The 22,259-nt window shown below is 41.9% G+C and overlaps 2 pseudogenes; one reads left to right on the plus strand and one right to left on the minus strand.

Moving 5' to 3' along the window:
- Positions 1–11,418: 11,418 nt before the first annotated feature.
- On the minus strand, positions 11,419–12,318 carry LOC132223456 (A-kinase anchor protein 17B-like; annotated as a pseudogene).
- A 312-nt stretch (positions 12,319–12,630) lies between these two features.
- LOC132223457 (A-kinase anchor protein 17B-like) lies at positions 12,631–20,926 on the plus strand (annotated as a pseudogene).
- The last annotated feature ends 1,333 nt before the right edge of the window (positions 20,927–22,259 follow it).

Raw genomic sequence — 22,259 nt, forward strand, 5'->3', positions numbered from 1 at the left:
TATATATATATATATATATATATATATATATATATAAAATGTTATATCCAACAGGCTCCTGGAAGGATTCTAATTCCAGATTAGCTTCTTGTCTTCCTGTGTAATTAGGGAATTGTACATCCTCACCATCATCGGCCACGCCAAGGAGTAGCCAGAGCCTCAGCACATGCAGGGCCACATGCGGGTGGCGTGGCTGGCATGGCAGTGCCCCGTGAACCTCCCTCTCTCTCCCTCGGTACAGCCTGGGACAGAGGAGGTCCCACTCTGGCCCTCCAGTGTGTACACTGCAGGGACTTCCATTTGAACCCCCTAGAAGGAGGGCCCTTCTAGCCCTCCTGCCTTGCCAATGGGCGTTGAGGCTGGGTTTCCATGCCACTTCATGCCCACTCACTGTTGCATGAGCCCAGTCTGCCAATCAACTCCAGGGGGCAACTCCCAGGGGAGAGGGATTGAGCCAAGAGGTTAGAGTGCATGTCTCCCCTCCTGTCCCAGCTCCCTGCCTGGGATAAGGTATCCCCTTCCTCTCCTCACCCCCACCCTGGAGTGCTGACTTCTGGGCAGAGAGGATGGAATGTTTCGGGGGAGAAGGTTGCCTTCCTCTCATTCTGCTGTCTTTAAAATTCCAATCAACAGGACCCTCTGGGGAAGAAAAGGATACATATAACTACATATCCTAGGTTTTCATTCTGCATTCTCTTTTTTTCTTATTGTTTATTGCATTTCATCCACTTTTAACATTATACCTCTTTCTCTCTGGTAGTGTTCCCTGGTCAGGATGCCAGGACACAGCGGTCCACTGTGAAGAATTCATATGAATTTCGGCTTCTCCAGTCTTTCCTCCCTTGATCGTGTTCTTGCCTTAAGGTACTGGGTAATATCCTACTTTGTAGGAATTGTATTCAAATAAGCTTACCTTGGGGTTTTTAAAAGGTTGGGAAATACTGCTGCTTTCAGAACCTACTTAGGAGCCTTGGCCAGTGTGGCTCAGTTAGTTGGGCATCATCCCACTCACTGAAAGGTTGCCAATTCTATTCCTGGTCAGGGCACATGCCTGGGTTTCAGGCTCAATCCCCAATAGAGGGGGTGCAGGAGGCAGTAGATCCATTGATGTTACCCCCCCTTCCTCTCTGTCTAAAAATCAATTTTAAAAATCTTTAAAAATTAATGAATTTGACAAAAAGAAGAAAGAAAAGAAAGTACTTAGTAGTGCCAAGCACAGTTCCATGTAAAGGCTGCTTTTGCCCTGTAGGTGGTGACTCGTGGGCAGGAAGTTTGCTGGTACTTTTCAGACTGTGAAGATAAAATAGGGAAGTAACACTGATGACTTCATGATATGCATTTCCCACAAATAATATTCTGACTATTCCATGAGTGAAGCAAAAGTATGGGATATACTCAGCCACATTTCTTTAAAAACCTGGTAGCTTTTGTGTTTTTAATGTGAAGAAGAGAAAGCAATGAGTCTACTTTAGTGTCATTATAGTAAATCAATCCAAAGTATTCCTGGTTGGAAGTGTCTGGAGAGACATATTTTACAACAAAAATGTTCCTGGTGCTAATGAAAGGGCAAAAGATCAAAAGACTGGTGAGCCAGGTCTGTGATTGTCCTATGCATAATTTAAAAATTGCTCCATGGCCCGGCTGGTGTGGCTTAGTCATGAGCATCGACCCATGAACCAGGAGGTCACCGTTTGATTCCAGGTCAGGGCACATGCTGGGGTTGCAGGCTCAATCCCCAGTGTGAGGGCATGCAAGAGGCGGCTGATCAGTGATTCTCTCTCATCACTGATGTTTCTCTCTCTCTCTCTCTCTCTCTCTCTCTCTCTCTCTCTCTCTCCCTCTCTCTCTCTCTCTCTCTCTCTCTCTCCTTTTCTCTGAAATAAATAAAAGATATCTTTAAAAAAATTGCTCCCTCCCTTGCCATCATGGAGTGACTCCCAAACTCACTAACAGAGTTATGTAAATGCATTTGCACAGAAAGGCTTAACACAAACCCTTCTTTAGGTTAATTTATCTTTATTAGCCTTGGAAACACTTTGCTTTCACAAACATTTCACATAAAGGAAACATTAGTATGATCTTTTAAAACGGGAAAGTGGAAACAAGAAATAAAGTTGCCCAGAGATAAATTAACATGAAGCTGGTTTTCTTCATTTCAAGATCAAAATATCCCATACTGGATATTTTTAGAGCAGATTTTCTTTGAGCAGTGGTAGAAGAGATTTGCTCTCAGTAGGATGCTCATATTTTATGGTCACGCAGTTATCATTGCTGAATAGCTGCAGATCTCCAAGAGTCCCTTCCTTTCTGTCCCCAAAACCCTCAGTGCCTCAGTAGGACCATCTTAGTTTGAGAATTTAGTGGATCCTATTGTGACTATATCCTATTATTGCAACGCTGAGGCCACTCATTTTAATGATGTGATTAAACTTTTTTTCAAGGTCAGAGCATATGGTCAGCCTCAGTTTAAAAATTGTTGTTCAGGTTAATAATGCATCAAAACACATAGATTTTCAATCATGAACTTTTACTGAAGAATCAGGCAATAGTTTATTTGATCAACACTTACTAGGATTCTGTACTAGCCAGGAATTTTGCAATTGGCTAGGTTGATTTGACCCAAATACATCTAGGCTGCCTGCTGACAATAAAAATATGTTGATATAATTTTGTATATCTTAAATGCTTTCAAAATGACTAACTTTAAGGTTCAAAAGCCTGGAGAAAAAGAACTGCTTTGAAAGACGATATTGAGTTGTGCAGATGGTCCTATTTTTTTCAGTTTTTAAAAAAGTGCCTCATTCCAATATCCTTGCTAGCGCTCTGACAACAAATATTTATGAAAGGAGAAAAAGTGAGAGAGGATGAATGATGGATACTTTGATTACAACTCAAGTACTTTTAAAGTTATATTTCTAATATAAAAAACCAGAGATGTAGCAGGAATCTCTCTAGTATCTTCTGAACTGAAAGGAGGTATTGGAGTGACTTTGGATGCAAACCCTACAGAATGTACTGAATTTCACTGCAGGTTAAAACAACCATTTTAGGCTTGTGAGAACATCTCAATATTGTTTCCTTTCTCTCCTCTTATTCTAGTTATTGCAGTCAGCTTTGCTACTAGATATAGAGGCAAGGAAAAGGAAATAGATGACTAGAGAAAGCAGCCATGTTCTCTGAGAATCTGTTATAATTTTTCTGGCATGGGGAGCATGTTGAGTGAAATGCTTTGGCAAAGCTATGTACACAAGATATTGCTGGAATGCACACTGTAAATATTATGCGATAACTATGATTTTTAAGGTTAGAAGAGCTCTCATTTGCCTCTGCAAAAGTATTAAAGAATAAGTGATTTCAGAGTCTTGCTTTTAAAAATTTATCTTTTATTGTTGACGGTATTACAGATGTCTGCCATTTCCTCCTTTTGCCCCCCTCCACCCAGTCCGCACTCCACCTCAGGCCTTCACCACACTATTGTCTGTGTTCATGGGCTATTCATATTTGCATATAAGTTCTTTGGTTAATCTCTTCCTGTCCCTCCCACCTCACTTCCCTCTGAGAACTGTCAGTCTGTTCCATACACCCATGCCTCTGGAACTATTTTGTTTGTCAGTTTATTTTATTCATTAGATTCCACATATAAGTGAGATCATGTGATATTGTCTTTCTATGACTTGCTTATTTCACTCAGCATAATATTCTCCAGGTCCATCCATGCTGTCTTAAAGAGTAAGATATCCTCTTTTTTTTTTTTTTTTTTTTACAGCCCTATAGTATTTCACTGTGTATATGTACCACAGCTTTTTTATCCACTCATCTACTGATGTGCACTTGGGCTGTTTCCAGAGCTAAGCTATAACACTGATATGAACATAGGTGTGTATATATTCTTTCTAATTGGTGTTCCAGGTTTCTTAGGATATATTTTCAGAAGTGGGATTACTGGTCAAATAGAAGTTCCGTTTTTAATTTTTTGAGGAAACTCGATATTGTTTTCCATAGTAGTTGCACCAGTCTGCATTCCTACCAGCAGTGCACTAGGGTTCCCCTTTCTCCACATCCTTACCAGTACTTGTCATTTGTTGATTTATTGATGGTAGCCATTCTGGCAGGTATGAGGTGATACCTCATTGTGATTTTAATTTTCATTGATGATTAGTGACATTGAGAATTTTTTCATGTTTTTTTGTACATCTCTATGTCCTCTTTGGAGTAGTGTTGCTTTTAATCAGGCCAAGAAGAAAGATGTGTGTATGTGGTGGTGGAAGGGGATTGAGGAGGTCATAGCGGAACATAATAGAAATGGGAATAGTTAAAAATCTTTTATTAAAATTTAACTTTTTGCCCTAATCGGTTTGACTCAGTGGATAGAGCATTGGCCTGCATACTCAAAGGTCCCAAGTTCAATTCTGGTCAAGGGCACATGCCTGGGTTGTGGGCTCAATCTCAAGTAGGGGGCATGTAGGAGGCAGCCGACCAATGATTCTCTCTCATCATTGATGTTTCTATCGCTCTCTCCCTCTCCCTTTCTCTCTGAAATCAATAAAAATATTTCTTTAACTTTTTGATGATATATGGGGGCTATAACTATGGCATTTGGCATTCTTTGCCATCAGAGTTTGGTTTATACTAGGCTCTTACAACTTTGATGAATAAAGTAATCTCAATGCATATGACAGTGAAAATGATGGGAAAATTTTAAATGAATTCTACCACTGCTGTCAAATGAAGCACAGACATTTTAAAAGGGAATTTAGAGGGAAATTAGGATGTTCTAAAGAATCAGTTTTAATTCATAGCCTAATAACTTGATCATAGTTATTTCACCTCCTTTGATATATATACTAAATAATATCTAATTTAAAATAGGTTATTTAAAAATAGAGACATTGAAACATGCAACAGACTGATGTATTTCAGAAAAGGGGCAGAATGGAAAGAGACTAAACAAAACTTTTATGCATGTTGCATAGCCCATGGACAAACATTAGTGCAGGGGAAGGCCTGCGGAGGGGCAGGAGCAGGGTGGAGAGGGTCAAAGGAGGACAAAAAAAGGAGACATTTCTAATACTTTCAAGAATACAGTTAAAACAATAAATATGTTTATTTAAAAAATGTTATTGATTGATCTGAGAGAGAGAGAGAGAGAGAGAGAGAGAGAGATTTGTTGTTCCACTTATTTATCATTCATTGGTTGAGTCTTATATATGCCCTGACCAGAGATCAGACCCACAAACTTGGTATATTGGGAGGAGGCTCCAACAAACTGAGCTGCCAGGCCAGGGTATTTATTTTGTTTAACAACAAGGATTGTGTAGGGGGAAGAGCACAGACCTTTTTAGACCTATTTTCTTTTTTTTTTTTAAAGAATTGTGCTGAGGCCTTTTCTAATATATTTTTATTTATTTTTTACAGAGAGGAAGGGAGAGGGATAGAGAGTTAGAAACATCGATGAGAGAGAAACATCGATCAGCTGCCTCCTGCACAGGGCTTACCCCCTACTGGGGATGTGCCCGAAACCAAGGTACATGCCCTTGACTGGAATCGAACCCAGGACCCTTTAGTCCGCAGGCTGACGCTCTATCCACTGAGCCAAACTGGTCAGGGCTAGACCTATTTTCAAGAGCAATGTAGAACCCTAGGCAGCTTTAAGTAGATTCGGGATTGGCACACTAAAGCTTGGAGTTGAGAAAGTTTCCTGATTTAGAAGAAAGCATATGTTAAAGTTGAGTGTTGAGTATAAGTATTTTCCATAAACATCTGTCTGTTTTTACTATAAGATAAATCAACTATGACTTTAACAATTTGCAGCCCAATTAGTGGTTGCTGTGGGTGGTGGAAGGATTACAAAGGGGCACAAGGGAACCTTTCTGGGGTAATGGGCATTTTCACTATCTCAATTGTGGTGATAGTTTCATAGGTATGTATACATATGTCAAAATTCATCAAAATGTACACTTTTGATACATGGGCACCTTATGTTATCATATATCAATTATGTCTCAAGCAATTTTTAAAAACACCTTCTATAGTCTGTGGTGTATCTAATATTGAATTTGTCAACTGCTCTTTCATTATTGAAAATCCTATTTTACCTATTCTAATCTCCAAGGCTTCAGCCTTGACTCACACAATCTTTGGTTATGGGCTCAGATGCCTCTCAGCATTTACAGTGATGGCAGAGAGAGGGGAATCTCTGATGGGGGAGGGAGTTGCTACGGTATTACTCAGTTTTGGTCCTTTTCTAGGCAAGTTTATATTAGTAGTTGTGAATTGCTTCCTTTTAATAGTTTGTTGTTGTGTGAGCTAACTGTTTTCAATGGAAAATTTAATACAAAATTAACATGTTTATTGTAAACATTCAAAAATTGAAGCAACAAGAAGTGTTCAAGGTAAAATGGGAAAGTCCATTCCTGTCCTATACTCCCATTCCATTTCCCAGAGGAAATATTGTTGACAATTTGATATACATCTTTCCAGACTTTATATGTAGAGGTGTGTGTGTGTGTGTGTGTGTGTGTGTGTGTGTATGTATGTGTGTGTATACATGTCCATGAAAGTTGGGGGTGGGGAGGCTCAAAATATAATTTTCCTCTTACCTTCTAAGTTCTAGCTGGGCTAATAAAATAACATGAGAGATTAACAGGAGAAAATGTCCAAATTTTATAACAGATTTACATGTGGGGCTGTCATAAGCTATGAGACCAAAAGACATCTTGGGCAGTTGAGGTTTATGTGCTATTTTGGACAAAGGAGAAGGGGCCAGAGGTCTGGCACTTCAAAGGAAAAGCAGGCAATTACAGGTAGACAAAGAGCAAACATGTGGTAAACAAATTCTTTCTGGGCCACGCAGAAACAATGGGACACAGAGCAGAGAGAGTCTAACAAACAGGCTTTGCTGGATTTCTTACTGCCACACTTAGTTTATGTTACGATACTAAGGTGATGCTCTCTTCCTTTAAGCAGGATTTTCTACCTGAATTCCTTTAGGCAGGTAAGGGGAGAAGGTCAAAGATTCTTTCTGAGTCTTTTGTTTCTTAACAATCAGCATAAAATCAATATCCCAGAAGGCACATTTTGCGGTGACAAAACTTTATTACTTATATTAAATACTAGAGGCCCGGTGCACAAAAATTTGTGCACTCGGGGTTGGGAGAGGAGGTCCCTCAGCCTGGCCTGTGCCCTCTCACAGTCTGGGACCCATCAGGAGATAAGGACCTGCTGGTTTAGGCCTGCTCCCGGGTGGCAGAGGGCAGGCCTAATCCTAGGTGTAACCCCTGGTCGGGCTCAGAGCAGGGCCCATTGGGGAGTTGGGGCCCCGCCTCCTGTCATGCACAGAGCAGGGCAGATTGGGAGGTTGCGATGCCACCCTCAGTCATGCTCAGGGTAGGGCCGATTGGGGGGTTGGGGCACCACCCCCTGTCAAACTCAAGGCAGGGTCCATAGGGAGGTTGCAGCGCCACTCCTGTCACGCACAGAGCAGGGCCGATCAGAGGGTTGGGGCTCCGCACCCTGTCACACTGATCCCGGTGCTGGGAAGCCTAGGTGCTCCGCTGATCCCAGGGCCAGGACGCCTCTCGGCTCCCCTGATCCCTGGCCCGGAGGCCTCTCGGCTCCGCTGATCACCGGGGCCGCGAGGCCTCTGGACTCCGCTGATCACCGGGGCCAGGAGGCCTCTCGGCTCCGCTGATCACCGGGGCCGGGAGGCCTCTCGGCTCCGCTGATCGCGGGGCCTCCGACTCCGCTGATCACCGGGGCCGGGAGGCCTCTCGACTCCGCTGATCACCGGGGCCGGTAGGCCTCTCAGCTCCGCTGATCACCGGGGCCGGGAGGCCTCTCGGCTCCGCTGATCACCAGGGCCGGTAGGCCTCTCGGCTCCGCTGATCACTGGGGCCGGGAGGCCTCTCGGCTCCGCTGATCACTGGGGCCGGGAGGCCTCTCGGCTCCGCTGATCGCGGGGCCTCCGACTCCGCTGATCACCGGGGCCGGGAGGCCTCTCGACTCCGCTGATCACCGGGGCCGGTAGGCCTCTCAGCTCCGCTGATCACCGGGGCCGGGAGGCCTCTCGGCTCCGCTGATCACCAGGGCCGGTAGGCCTCTCGGCTCCGCTGATCACTGGGGCCGGGAGGCCTCTCGGCTCCGCTGATCACTGGGGCCGGGAGGCCTCTCGGCTCCGCTGATCGCGGGGCCTCCGACTCCGCTGATCACCGGGGCCGGGAGGCCTCTCGACTCCGCTGATCACCGGGGCCGGTAGGCCTCTCAGCTCCGCTGATCACCGGGGCCGGGAGGCCTCTCGGCTCCGCTGATCACCAGGGCCGGTAGGCCTCTCGGCTCCGCTGATCACTGGGGCCGGGAGGCCTCTGGACTCCGCTGATCACCGGGGCCAGGAGGCCTCTCGGCTCCGCTGATCACCGGGGCCGGGAGGCCTCTCGGCTCCGCTGATCGCGGGGCCTCCGACTCCGCTGATCACCGGGGCCGGGAGGCCTCTCGACTCCGCTGATCACCGGGGCCGGTAGGCCTCTCAGCTCCGCTGATCACCGGGGCCGGGAGGCCTCTCGGCTCCGCTGATCACCAGGGCCGGTAGGCCTCTCGGCTCCGCTGATCACTGGGGCCGGGAGGCCTCTGGACTCCGCTGATCACCGGGGCCGGGAGGCCTCTCGGCTCCGCTGATCAACGGGGCCGCGAGGCCTCTGGACTCCGCTGATCACCGGGGCCGGGAGGCCTCTCGGCTCCGCTGATCACCGGGGCCGGGAGGCCTCTCGGCTCCGCTGATCACCGGGGCCGGGAGGCCTCTCGGCTCCGCTGATCACCGGGGCCGGGAGGCCTCTCGGCTCCGCTGATCACCGGGGCCGGGAGGCCTCTCGGCTCCGCTGATCTCGGGGCAGGACTCCTCTTGACTCTGCTGATCCCAGGCCCTGAGGCCTCTCTGCCCTGCTGCTTCAGGGCTGTTTGGCTTCGCTCTGCTTGGAGCCTGAGTATGCAAATTAACCGCCATCTTTTAGCTTCTATAATTGAAACATTGTATCTTTTGGAGTTGTTGCTTCAGGAGCTCAGAGCCCTGCAGCTGCGGGGATCCTTGACTTTCTCCATCGCTGGGGCAACCAAGCCTCCTATTCTCAGCTGCCTGGCTGCCAGCCGCCATCTTGGCTGACAGTTAATTTGCATATCTCGCTGATTAGCCAATGAAAAAGGTATCGGTTGTACGCCAATTACCATTTTTCTCTTTTATTAGTATAGGATATTGCTTACATTTAATATATTACTTTTACAAAAGCAAGATTATATTACACATTATTATTATGCAACTTGCCTTTTATTTTTTCTTCTAAAATGTATTATGGGCACCCTTCCCTGTCAGTAAGCACAGGTCTACACTTTCCTCTCTCCCTCCTCCCTTTTCTTCCTTCTTTTTCTTTTTCATTCTTTTCTACTCTTCCAACTTCCCTTCCTCCTCCTTCTCCCTCCCCCAATCCTTCTTCTTCATTTTTTGTTAGTTTTGGGACTGAGGTCTTTTTTAATTTTATTTCTCTAACATACATTTTTTATTTATTTTTTTATTATACATGGGACTGAGGTCTTACAGAGAGGAAGGGAGAGGGATAGAGAGTTAGAAACATCGATGAGAGAGAAACATCAATCAGCTGCCTCCTGCACAGGGCTTACCCCCTACTGGGGATGTGCCCGAAACCAAGGTACATGCCCTTGACTGGAATTGAACCCAGGACCCTTTAGTCCGCAGGCTGACGCTCTATCCACTGAGCCAAACTGGTCAGGGCTAGACCTATTTTCAAGAGCAATGTAGAACCCTAGGCTCCTTGAAATCACAAGGAGAACTATTTACTCTCTCTTTATTGTTTATTATCGGGCCTTTAGAATGTTGAATAAAATGGATCAGTAAAGAATGAATTGCGGAAAAGCACCACAATGGGAATTATCATTACCGTGCACCTATATGCCAGGCACTGTCTAGTTAATTTGTAGTGATCTGGCAGAAGTTGCTATAGTATCGAAGCCATGACATATGTAAAAAGCCTACTTCTTGGTACATACTAGGCCATCAGTAATTTTTAAAAATAAGATTAGAAAATCAGTTCTTTATTCTGGGAGAGTATTTTAAGATGAAATATTAATAAACTTTTAAGATCTAAAGCACATGAACAACTGGGGAAAATATGAGAAGAACAAATTTTTGATTAGTTACTATTGCTGCTGTTGGGAATAAGAAATTTGAACTGAGGATTCTAAGGGAGGCCAGTTTTTTCATGTTTTAAAAAACAATTGGGTCCTCTTGGGAAAGTCGGAAAATAACTTCAATGTTTCCTAATCGAGGTATACTAGTGGAGTCCTCTCACTGGAGAAATGACTGTGAAAAGATAAACTATAGAGCAGAGGTCATGGACTGGCAAGCCAATGAAGCCTGCAGAAATGTTTATTCACACTTTGAAGTACTTTTAAATTGTGTTAAATGATTGTCAACAGGCTAGCCCAGATTTGTCCTCATGCCATGGTAAGGATCCAGGAGAGTAAGGGCTACTTGACACATAGGTTTAGGTCTGACACTCTGTCACTTCTGGTACATTCTATTGAGGGGGGGGGACACAAACACCACAAACCAAAATAAAACAAAAAATAGCTCACATTCAAGGGCTGGGAAAAATAGGCTATTTTTTGATAACTATAACTTAAAGTTACATTACAAAGGCTGTAAATACAGTGATGGGTGGAAAATCAGGGCATTTTTTTCAACCATTATACCACAATATTCAAATGAATAGTGTCCTTAAAGTTGTCATTTTTCAAAGCTGTATAACCCTTCTAACAGTGTACCCACTTATTAAAAAATATAATTAGAGCCTTTCTCAGAATCTCCTAAGGAGGGTGTTATAAGCCAATTAAATTCATTCTTTACTGATCCATTTTATTCAACATTCTAAAGGCCAGATAATAAACAATAAAGAGAGAGTAAATAGTTCTCCTTGTGATTTCAAACTCTCTCTCAGCAGATTGTCAAGTAGAATAAGCACATGAGATACTTCGATAAGAGCCATGAAACATATTTTAATGCCTTCAAGAAGTTATGGCAGAACCCCAGATTATAACAACAATCACTTAAAATCCCAGCTGGCAGCTTGCCTGATAGCAAAAGAATGTTTAAATCAAGATTACTTTTCTTCCTAAACATCCATTTATTAATGACAACACAAATCTTTACATGAACTATTGATCAGAGCCCAGTGGAGTCTAAGGAAATTTATTCTAGATGCTTCCTTGTAGCTTTTACCTGAACAGTAAGAAATAAAAGAAACTCTGGCTACTTCTTACCTTAATGTTACATGCCAGAGCTTTCCCACCATCCCCTTTAAGCATCAGCTTCATCCCTCAAAGGGTCTCCATGGCTTTTATGAAGTCAGCTGACTCCTAGTACTGTACAAAGGCCTCAAATGTCTGCATGCTGAAGCTAAAACCCCCAAAGCTTCCACCATTCATTACCTCTCTGTAGGGGTTAAACATAGAAATATCCACATTCTTGATCTTCCCAAAATTCTCAATGACCACCTGTAGGATCTTTTCACATGGCTTCCCCCCAGTGGAACCTTTAGGCGCAAACCACTTGCCAGGCAAGCCTTCAAAATGTGTGGAATCCAGGCTCTTATTGTGGTCCAGCTCACCAGCCCTGTCACTTGATGGGGCCTCCTGTTCCTTCGGGAAGTGCTCCCACTGTCCCTGAGCATCTGTAGCCACTACTTTTAAGTCTGGTTTCAATCCATTTAGCTTGATGATCTTCCCATGTAATTTTGCCTTCAGGATCTAAACCAGTGATGGCGAACCTTTTGAGCTCGGCGTGTCAGCATTTTGAAAAACCCTAACTTAACTCTGGCGCCGTGTCACATACAGAAATTTTTTGATATTTGCAACCATAGTAAAACAAAGATTTATATTTTTGATATTTATTTTATATCTTTAAATGCCATTTAACAAAGAAAAATCAACCAAAGAAATGAGTTCGCGGGTCACCTCTGACACGCGCGTCATAGATTCGCCATCACTGATAAACCAAACTTTGTGTTTAAGCCTCCCCCTGGAATCGGATGAAATCCTTCATACACTTGGAGTTGAACTGTGGTGAACTAACTGGTCAGGGCAAATCAGCCTCTTCAGCTGGTCAAGAACTTCCCAGTTCAAGAAAGGCCTCATAGGTTATGTACTCTCTGGGAGCCATACATTGATAATCAATTTTGCTATGGGCATGAGGTAGAGGTGCTGATCTGCACAGAGCTCTGTTGCCTCAGAGTTATCATACACCGCCGTCACCGTCATTGTATCCTCAGGCAACCTTGGATGGTGAAAGGGAACATTTTCAAACAAATAGAGCAAAACACAAATTTGGACTTTGAATGGTGCTAGCATTTGCTGGACTTAGGTCAAACTGAGAGGGGAAAGTATACTATAGGGATATTTAAGACAATAGCTTTCTTTTGTTTAATATGCTTTAGAGGTTGCAAAGAGTTTCCATATACTGTCTCAGTTTCCTTAACTGTGAAATAAAAGTAATAGGACTTCAGGAAGGATGAAATGGGAGAGTACATGTGAAATCCTTAGAATAGTGCTTGGATTCAATAAACATAAGCTATGGCTATTGTCTATACTACTTTATCTCATTTGATTCATGAAACAACCTGTGAGTAGGTATTTCCATGCCTGTTTTACTGATGGGAAAATTTAGATGAATTCAGGAAAATTAAATGAGCTGCCCATACATTAAGACCCTAAGATTCTAAATATCCAATATATTATAAGTCCCATAAAAACCTGCTGGAGGTGTCACAGAAAGAGGGCAAGAGTAAAATACATGTAGCGCCTTCGTGAACATGCACCTAGCTAACCATTCTAAGGTTGGTTTCTAAGTCTTATATGCCCATATCAATTCTTATTCTTCCAGTCTATTGACTTTAACTAAATTGAACTCTAAGTTCAAGTGAAGAAGAGACAACCTCTTCTAATAAGTGACAAAGTGAATTTGTCCTCTACTTTGGGACTACAAAACTCCCGAAACACAACTGCTTGTGGGCATTTCACTTTAACAAACTATTTTAAGCTGTCTCAAGGTGAATATCACTAAAACTGAGAATTAGGAATTTCTGCTTCTATTTGCTAACTTGAAGTAGCACTTCCCAATTTTTTTTTTTAAAAAAAAAAGCTTTTTTTTTTCCTCTAAAAGTAGATGTATTCAGAATCTACATCACCTGATTTTCTCATTAATGTCAACTTTGGGAACATTTAGACTCAAACGTATATAGCCAGATGATGGAAATTCTAATATAAAATTTATTACTAAGTCTTGGTTGACATCATAGGTACAAATTTCTTTAATAACTGTCCTTGAAGGACAATACGATTTAAGAGACAAAGTTTGCACAAACTGGTTGTTGAAAAGGCCATCAAAAGCAGAATCTATGATAGTAGGTTGTAGAAATCCTTATGGTAGCAACACCGAACTGAGATGATATGAGCATAAACATGTTCTTTTCCAAAAACATTATCTAAATAGCAATTGGAGAAAAAAGTCCAGTAAGTTTGGTGCAATTTGCAGCATGAGAATCAACACTAAGCTTCTTTAGGAGAAAAATTCATTTGACATTCAATTAAGATATACTGAACCCCCAAATTTGGCTATAGTGGATAGGTATCTATTTATATGACCTAATTTAAAATCAATGTTTTAAAAAATATTACAGTAAAAGTACACACAAAATAGTTAATCACGTCAAAGGAATCAGGTTTGTCATGTTCTCCATTTTTTCCAGTGATACTGCCTTTGTTTTAAACATTTTAGAATGCTTCTCTTGGATTGCTTTCAAAGTCTGGGTTACATTTTTTAAAAATAGCCTTGATGAAGGTCAGTTTCAAAATTCTTCTCTTTTTGTTGTTGTTATTAAACCATACGGGGGATATTTTTTTTTCAATTGATTTTTAGAGAGTGGAAGGGAGAGAGGGAGGGAGAGGGAGAAGAGAGAGAGGGAGGGAGGAGGGAGAGAGAGAAACATTGATGTGAGAGAGACATGTCGATTGATTCCCTCCCACATGCTCCCAGACCTGAGCCATGCAACCCAGGTATGGTGCCCTTGACTGAGAATCAAACCCAAGACCCTTCCATGCTTGGGCCAACGCTCTAACCACTGAACACACTGGCCAGGGTTCAAAATTCTTTTAACATAGATTTGATATTTAGAAATCATCAAAAATTACCTAGAAAAAAATAAATGGTTTTTCTGTCAACTATCTGATATAGCTGCTTCTTACAATACCACCCAGAGATGACCCTGGCTGGAGACCCAGGCTTGTGCTCCTTAGCCTAGATATTCCCCTCTCCACAGGGTCCTTGTTTCACCCTCAGTCCAGCTCTGGGAGGACTCCCACACCAGCACGTTGCATTGGTGCCTGACAGGAAGGTCTACTACTTTACTTCCTGGATACTGTCTAGAAATTGGCCTGGTGCCTCCAACCTAACAAGTCACTTTGGTCTAGGACAGTGATGGCGAACCTATGACACGTGTGTCAGAGGTGACCCGCGAACTCATTTCTTTGGTTGATTTTTCTTTGTTAAATGGCATTTAAAGATATAAAATAAATATCAAAAATATAAATCTTTGTTTTACTATGGTTGCAAATATCAAAAAATTTCTGTATGTGACACGGCGCCAGAGTTAAGTTAGGGTTTTTCAAAATGCTGACACGCCGAGCTCAAAAGGTTCGCCATCACTGGTTTAGATCCTGAAGGCAAAATTACATGGGAAGATCATCAAGCTAAATGGATTGAAACCAGACTTAAAAGTAGTGGCTACAGATGCTCAGGGACAGTGGGAGCACTTCCCGAAGGAACAGGAGGCCCCATCAAGTGACAGGGCTGGTGAGCTGGACCACAATAAGAGCCTGGATTCCACACATTTTGAAGGCTTGCCTGGCAAGTGGTTTGCGCCTAAAGGTTCCACTGGGGGGAAGCCATGTGAAAAGATCCTACAGGTGGTCATTGAGAATTTTGGGAAGATCAAGAATGTGGATATTTCTATGTTTAACCCCTACAGAGAGGTAATGAATGGTGGAAGCTTTGGGGGTTTTAGCTTCAGCATGCAGACATTTGAGGCCTTTGTACAGTACTAGGAGTCAGCTGACTTCATAAAAGCCATGGAGACCCTTTGAGGGATGAAGCTGATGCTTAAAGGGGATGGTGGGAAAGCTCTGGCATGTAACATTAAGGTAAGAAGTAGCCAGAGTTTCTTTTATTTCTTACTGTTCAGGTAAAAGCTACAAGGAAGCATCTAGAATAAATTTCCTTAGACTCCACTGGGCTCTGATCAATAGTTCATGTAAAGATTTGTGTTGTCATTAATAAATGGATGTTTAGGAAGAAAAGTAATCTTGATTTAAACATTCTTTTGCTATCAGGCAAGCTGCCAGCTGGGATTTTAAGTGATTGTTGTTATAATCTGGGGTTCTGCCATAACTTCTTGAAGGCATTAAAATATGTTTCATGGCTCTTATCGAAGTATCTCATGTGCTTATTCTACTTGACAATCTGCTGAGAGAGAGTTTGAAATCACAAGGAGAACTATTTACTCTCTTTATTATCGAGATCACAAATTATATTTTCAAGATGCCTGATAGGTAAATTGCTAAAACATAATCCTAACAAACTTGGATTATTTCCTTTCAAACTACACTCAGCCTGTCTAGTCATGTCACCTTTTTGATGTCTGACTACTTAGTCATCTCTTTCTTGAAATCTTAATCCAGCAGAGGAAAGGATGCTGCTAAAGCCTCCTTTTTCTCTAAATTAATCTTTAGCATGAATTTAGACTTTTAGCTTAAGTAGCTTCCTATGTATGAACCTGTGTAGGTGTGTTATGTGAGAAGATACTTCTGTTAAAATGTACATTTTAAAATTATGAGCTACTCAGTCAGACCAAAGATACAGCAAATACTATAATGACCACCCATATATACCAGTGCCCAGCTGCCCAGGTTGTGCCTATTAGAGCCTGTGCCTGATGATGGCATTGTGATGTTACCTGTGGCAGTTAAGTGAGCTCCTCAAGGCTCTGCCAAAGAAAATCCTGAAGCCCACAAGACTGTTAGGAAGGCTCAGCGGAAGTAGTGGAACAGTGTGGGGACTAGGAAATAGAGAGAATATTTCTAATTCATTTGGTTTTTTTTTAAATATATTTTATTGATTTTTACAGAGAGGAAGGGAGAGGGACAGAGAGTTAGAAACATCGATGAGAGAGAAACATCGACCAGCTGCCTCCCGCACACTCCCTACTGGGGATGTGCCCGCAACCAAGGTACATGCCCTTGACCGGAATCGAACCTGGGACCCTTCAGTCCGCAGGCCAATGCTCCATCCACTGAGCCAAACCGGTTTGGCATAATTCATTTGGTTTTGAATTGCCCATGGCCAAATTAGTTTTATTTCTGTGGCCTGAGACACAATGGCCAGCTTATAATGAAACTTTGAAATATTTGGGGTCAGGTTATGTATGATACAACCAAACACTTCCGTAAGGAGTTATTTGGAGGCAAAATCAGGAAAGGCTAAGATTACAAGAACTGGAGGAAGAAAGCAAAGAAAAGAAGAGAGATCAGGAAGAGTCTGTAAGGTAAGGAGACCAACTTTAACAACGAGGGTGTTGTACTTTTGATTTATGGATTTATCTCTTTGGATGAATGGCTAGACTTGATAGAAAGATTACATTGAGGTGGGAGGGGACAGGAATTGGCTCAGATTGTAGAACTGCACGCAGTTCTTTTAGCAGTGCTATTACAAAGCCCAAAATGACAAAAACAGTTGAAAACAAGAGACTTTAAAAGACAACATCCTTGTTAGGGAGAACAAGTAGTGAGAAATAATGGATTAGCCTGATTAAGCTAAAATGATTTTTAAAAAAGGACCAGGAACTTTTATAGTGAAAATTCTAGCCTGATTAAGCTAAAATGATTTTTAAAAAAGGGCCAGGAACTTTTATAGTGAAAATTCTAGTCTACCAAAATTTTTAAAAGATACCAATTTACCTAAAATTTACCAACTTTTACCTAGCCTACCAATCTAAAATGCTTTTTAATTAAACTTCTTTTCAGGTCTAGAAGAGGTTTTCTTCAACAGGATGGTCAATATTCAAACTAACTCATAGGCAAGAAGGTATGGATTGATTTATTGGCACTATATTTCTTGTTGACCTAAGTTCTTTTTGTGAACCTTTATTCCTTTGAACTTACCATTGTTTCCCAATTTAGGAGCTTGAGACTAGAAAGTACTATTGGATTGTCAAAGGTTTTCCAAGGTACAAATGGGCCAGAACTTCTGGGCTCTGAAAACCAGTTTTACCTCCTGGCCCCTCCCCTTGCATGTTTATTCTTTTAGTTTTTCTTGTAAATTACAGCCATTCAAAAAGGGAGATAAAGAGTATCTTCCCCTGTGTCTCTCACTTTTTTAGCTGTTGAGGTGATAGGACTTACTTGAGGTCACGTCTGTGAAACTTGGCCAGAGGTTGTGGCTAGTCAATGTAACTATTCCCCCAAAATTTCTGAACCGAACATGCAGTTTAGATAATCCTCCAGCTTTTGGGCTAAATTCTCACTCAGGTAATTGTCCTTTTTTGTTTTTTTCCCCATGTTTCCACAGGGCCTAACCAAAACAGTTTATATTTTCAGAAAACAGAGGTTAAAAAAAAAGCCCATACTCAGTGGCTAGAGCGTCAGCCTATGGACTCAAGGGTTCCAGGTTCGATTCTGGTCAAGGGCATGTACCTTGGTTGCGGGCACATCCCCAGTAGGGTGTGTGCAGGAGGCAGCTGATCGATGTTTCTCTCTCATCGATGTTTCTAACTCTCTGTCCCTCTCCCTACCTCTCTGTAAAAAAATCAATAAAATATATTTTTTTAAAAAGCCCATAATCTTTGAATCCAGTATGTTTTTTAATTTATTTTTTATCTTTTATTGATTTCAGAGAGGAAGGGAGAGGCAGAGAGAGATAGAAACATCAATGACGAGAGAGAATCATTAATCAACTGCCTCCTGCACGGCCCCTACTGGGGATCAAGCCTCCAACCCGGCATGTGCCCTTGACTGGAATCGAACCTGGGACCTTTCAGTCCGCAGGTAAACACTCTAACCACTGAGACAAACCAGCTAGGGCACCAGTATGTTATTTTATGATAGTGTACTGTGCTGTAGTATATATGAAGGACCAGTTCTCACCCTTAAGGTTTCTGAGTGCCTTGACTTACCTTTATTTGCCTATGTAAAACCAACTCATGGAAGGTTTTGATCTCAAGAAAAATGAAATCATTACTGTGAAAGCTGGTCCAGTAATCCCTGACTATGGTTTGAGAAAGTGGAGACTAGAGGCCCCTCCTTAAAATTCTGTAATCTTTTTTTGTAAGGTCTCCTGTACTTGCTTCTAATTAATCAACTCAATTATGTGTCTTTCTCTTTTGATGGATGCATCACAGTGTCTTTTGTCTCTGCCAGGCCCTGGTATTAGCAGTGAGAGATTCCTACAAACCTAAATGATTTGTTGTCTGTCCATGTTGCCCCCTTCTCTTCCCACCCACAGTGGTGAAGGAGTGGGAAAGAGAGCAGATGCCAAATAAATACCTTCTGAATAGTTGCCCTTTAATTATTGTCCAGAAAAAGAAAGGAGGAGAGGAAAGCCCAGGAAGAGAGGAAGAAGGCCAGGGTCAGGAGGTGACCCCTGAAGGGACAGACACCAGCAAAGGAAGCGGGACAGAGACAAAGCTGAGTCGCCTGGAGAGCCCAACACTTCGGAGGAGTGAGAGGAGAGGAAGTTCCTACTGGCTCAAGGCAGGTGGAGGCCACTTGATTGCTACTGGTGCTCCTGAGGAAAATTTCAGTAAGGCTCTTTCCCATTCATTTGTTGTTCAGTTTTTGTAAGAGACACAACCCTTCCAGTTAAGCTATCAACTATTTAAAATAGATTCTATGGAAGGCACATTGCAGTTTATTTTCAATAAGCTGATCTATAGTAACCCCAAGTATGGGTTTCCAAAAGGTGTATCCAAATTCTCTCAAGGAGTTGTGTCTCACCTTTGCCATCTGTCACACACGTTGTGTTCCTAAACTTCAAGACAGTTTTACCCAGGGCAGTATAGCTAGCGTATCTACTTTTCTAGGTTCCTAATGGATTTAACAGAAAATGCCAGGGGGAAGAAATGGATGGTGTGGGTGTTAGTTTTGTAGTCTTCCATTAACTTTACATGTCCATGTATCTGTAACAGTTTGAATGAGAAGGGAGAGTCTTGAACAGATAGCTTTGTATAGCAAGCTCATGTTAATTAGTCTTAAAGTATTTGCTGAGGAATTTCTCATGTCACACAGCAATTGTTTTATTTGGAAAGTTCCAATTTTGGAACTTCTTTTCCCTCCACTCACTGACCTCTTAAAGATAACCAGACTTAATAGATGTCCCAGAGTAAAGGTCAGAAAGGCTCCCAAACTGATCATTTAAAAATCCATATTCAGTGTTTGTTTTTAAAAAATATATTTTTATTGATTTTAGAGAGAAAGGGAAAGGGAGAGAGAGATAGGAACATCAATGATAAGAGAGAATCATTGATCAGTTGCCCCACACTGGGAATTGAGCCCGCAACCCAGGCATGTGCCCTGACCAGGAATTGAACTGTGATCTCCTGGTTCATAGGTCGATGCTCAACCACTGAGCCATGCTGGCCGGGCCATATTCGGTGTTTTTAAATACTGTACAAAGGGTAAATGGCATTAGTTGAGTTGATTTAATGTATATTTGAAATCTTAGCCTTCTCATTAATGCGAACAATCAGTGAAACCAGGATCAGAAAAAATATTGCATTTCCACTTATAATAAGGGTAGCTGGATCTTTTAAAGTTTACCTTAATAACCACTGAAGAATTTCTCTTTAAATGTGAATGATGTCTAATTCTTGGCCCCATTGATACCTTATACTAATTACGCAATTCTAATCCTAGTTAATGGGTAAGCACTATGTCATGATTTGCACCAGGTGTCAGTAGAAGCACTGTATAAACTGCCCCAGCAGGGTGGGATTGTAACACCACAGATAGAACCGTTGTCATTGGCCACATTTTCTACTTGCTGTGCTGCTTCTGACTGAGGGCGGGCAGAAACACCCTCATCGGCAATCCATAGGAAAAAAACTAGGATGAAAAACAGAAAGACAGGTTACCTTTCAAGTCAGTTGACTCTCTTGTAGACACGTTTCACCCACCAGTTTTGTTTTGTTTTGTTTTTGTTCTAGGATTTTCTGGGAGGGCTATAGGGCATTTCTAATTCCTCTTCATACCCTCAGTTTGTGAACAAATAACAAAAGGGTCATGTGCTTTGAAAATATGTAAATAGTGGTGTCTTGTAATATAAGGATGGCACAAATCTAGTAAAAGCAGTTCATATTAGACTGAGACATTTAATTTTATACCTCCTGTTTCCTAGTACAACAGTGTTCCTAATTTGGATTGATCCTAGGTGGTATTAGAAACCTATTACAAAAATGGCAGAAATCCAACTTTTCTTTGAACATTTTTATTTGTTTAGTTTTTTATGTCAGACTTTTAACCTTTTTCTTTGAAGGAACCCACACAGTTTAACCCACAAGAAGTAGATGTTGCAGGCCCTGAAGCTGCTCATGGTCTGGGGAATTCATTGAAAACTCTAAAGAAAGAAAAGTTAAATAGCCAATATCTTCAAAGTCAGGAGAAAGTGCCAAGATACAGGTTGCCAGTTTAGATAATAAATAAAAACAAAAAATGGAGGAAAGAAATAGGGCTCAGTTACATGAATTTTCCCTCCATTGTAGAAAAAATGGAAATGATTCAGTCAGAAAAAAGGGAACTGGACAATTATTCACCAATGAATGCAATGACATTTTTGACTTTGAACAGAATTCCTTGCAGATTACATTAATTCAAGGTCAGCCTCCTGAGAAGGAAGACCACCTCAGTTCTAATAACTATCCTTTCAGATTATCTGAGCAAGATCTATGCAAGAAAAACCATGAAACATGTGACCTCCTTGACTTTCTATTAAACCATTATTACCACACTCCAAAATATCCTTCTATCTGTCTAGAACCAAGTCACCCAACAAGCACATGTCAGTGGCAGAGATCTGTCCATGCTATAGGAAATGGATTTCAGATCAATTTGAGAAATTACCAATGTGACTCAACCAGCTGGATTCAAATGCAAAACCTGCATACTCAGGGTCCTGTGCAAAAGCCACAAAATAGAGCAAAAGTTTATTATGCCGAAGGATGTTCCGAGGAGTTTAAAAATCAGCCCAGGGACACAGCCAGTGAATCTGATGATCAGTTGACCCCAACTGATGGAAAGGGCCATCTGTTGGAAAAGACCCATGCTTACCAGGTCGAAGATTCCAAATCCGGAAGTCAAAGCCAATTTTCCTCACCCAAAAGGTCAGCAGAGTTGGAGTTGGCAGATTTCCTCGAGGAAATTAGTAGTGATTCTGAATGCTTCAATGAAACCCTCATCATAAACACAGAGGAGGAAGAGAAATCTGTGGCCATATATGAAAATCCACCTGAAAGAGGATCTCTCGATGCTGAAGTCATCACTAACAATCAAGAAATTAGATCAAGTCAGCCGACCTTGTATTCAGAGTGTAACAATTTTGAGGAGGAGAAACACTCTAAATACCATTTTAGGAAACCGGTCAAGAGGTTCAAGTATGAACGAAGAAGTTCAGTGCTTGAGGGTGAAAACAATTCCATGAGAGTTGAGAACAGCAACAGCAAAATGAAGTAAAGGCTAGGCCCCAAGTACACGTTTGGTCAGGGCAACTACCGCAAGTCCAGTTCCGGTTACCTACTAGGCAATATCGCAAGAAAGAGGAGATGGTTCCGTTATAATACATTTTACCAGAGAGTGAACTACAGGCTCTTTCGTGCTCCAACATCATCATCAAAATTTACTAATGCTTTCTATTCAAGGCGTTTTCCCCAAAGAAGACAGACTATGTGGAAGACAAGAAATAACCAGAATGTAAGAAGATTCACAAGACATGAGAATTCTACACATTTCAGGCCAACTTCTGATAATTATAATATTAGATGTAACAATCAGGAGCACACTGGCTATAGAAGCTGTTTAGAAAACAACTAAAGCAATTCTTTATACTTCTAAATGCTTTAAAGGTCTCTTAGATCAGGAACACCCTTATTCACAATAAACAA

This window comes from Myotis daubentonii, chromosome X (assembly GCF_963259705.1).
Source record: "Myotis daubentonii chromosome X, mMyoDau2.1, whole genome shotgun sequence".
Classification (NCBI taxonomy): domain Eukaryota; kingdom Metazoa; phylum Chordata; class Mammalia; order Chiroptera; family Vespertilionidae; genus Myotis; species Myotis daubentonii.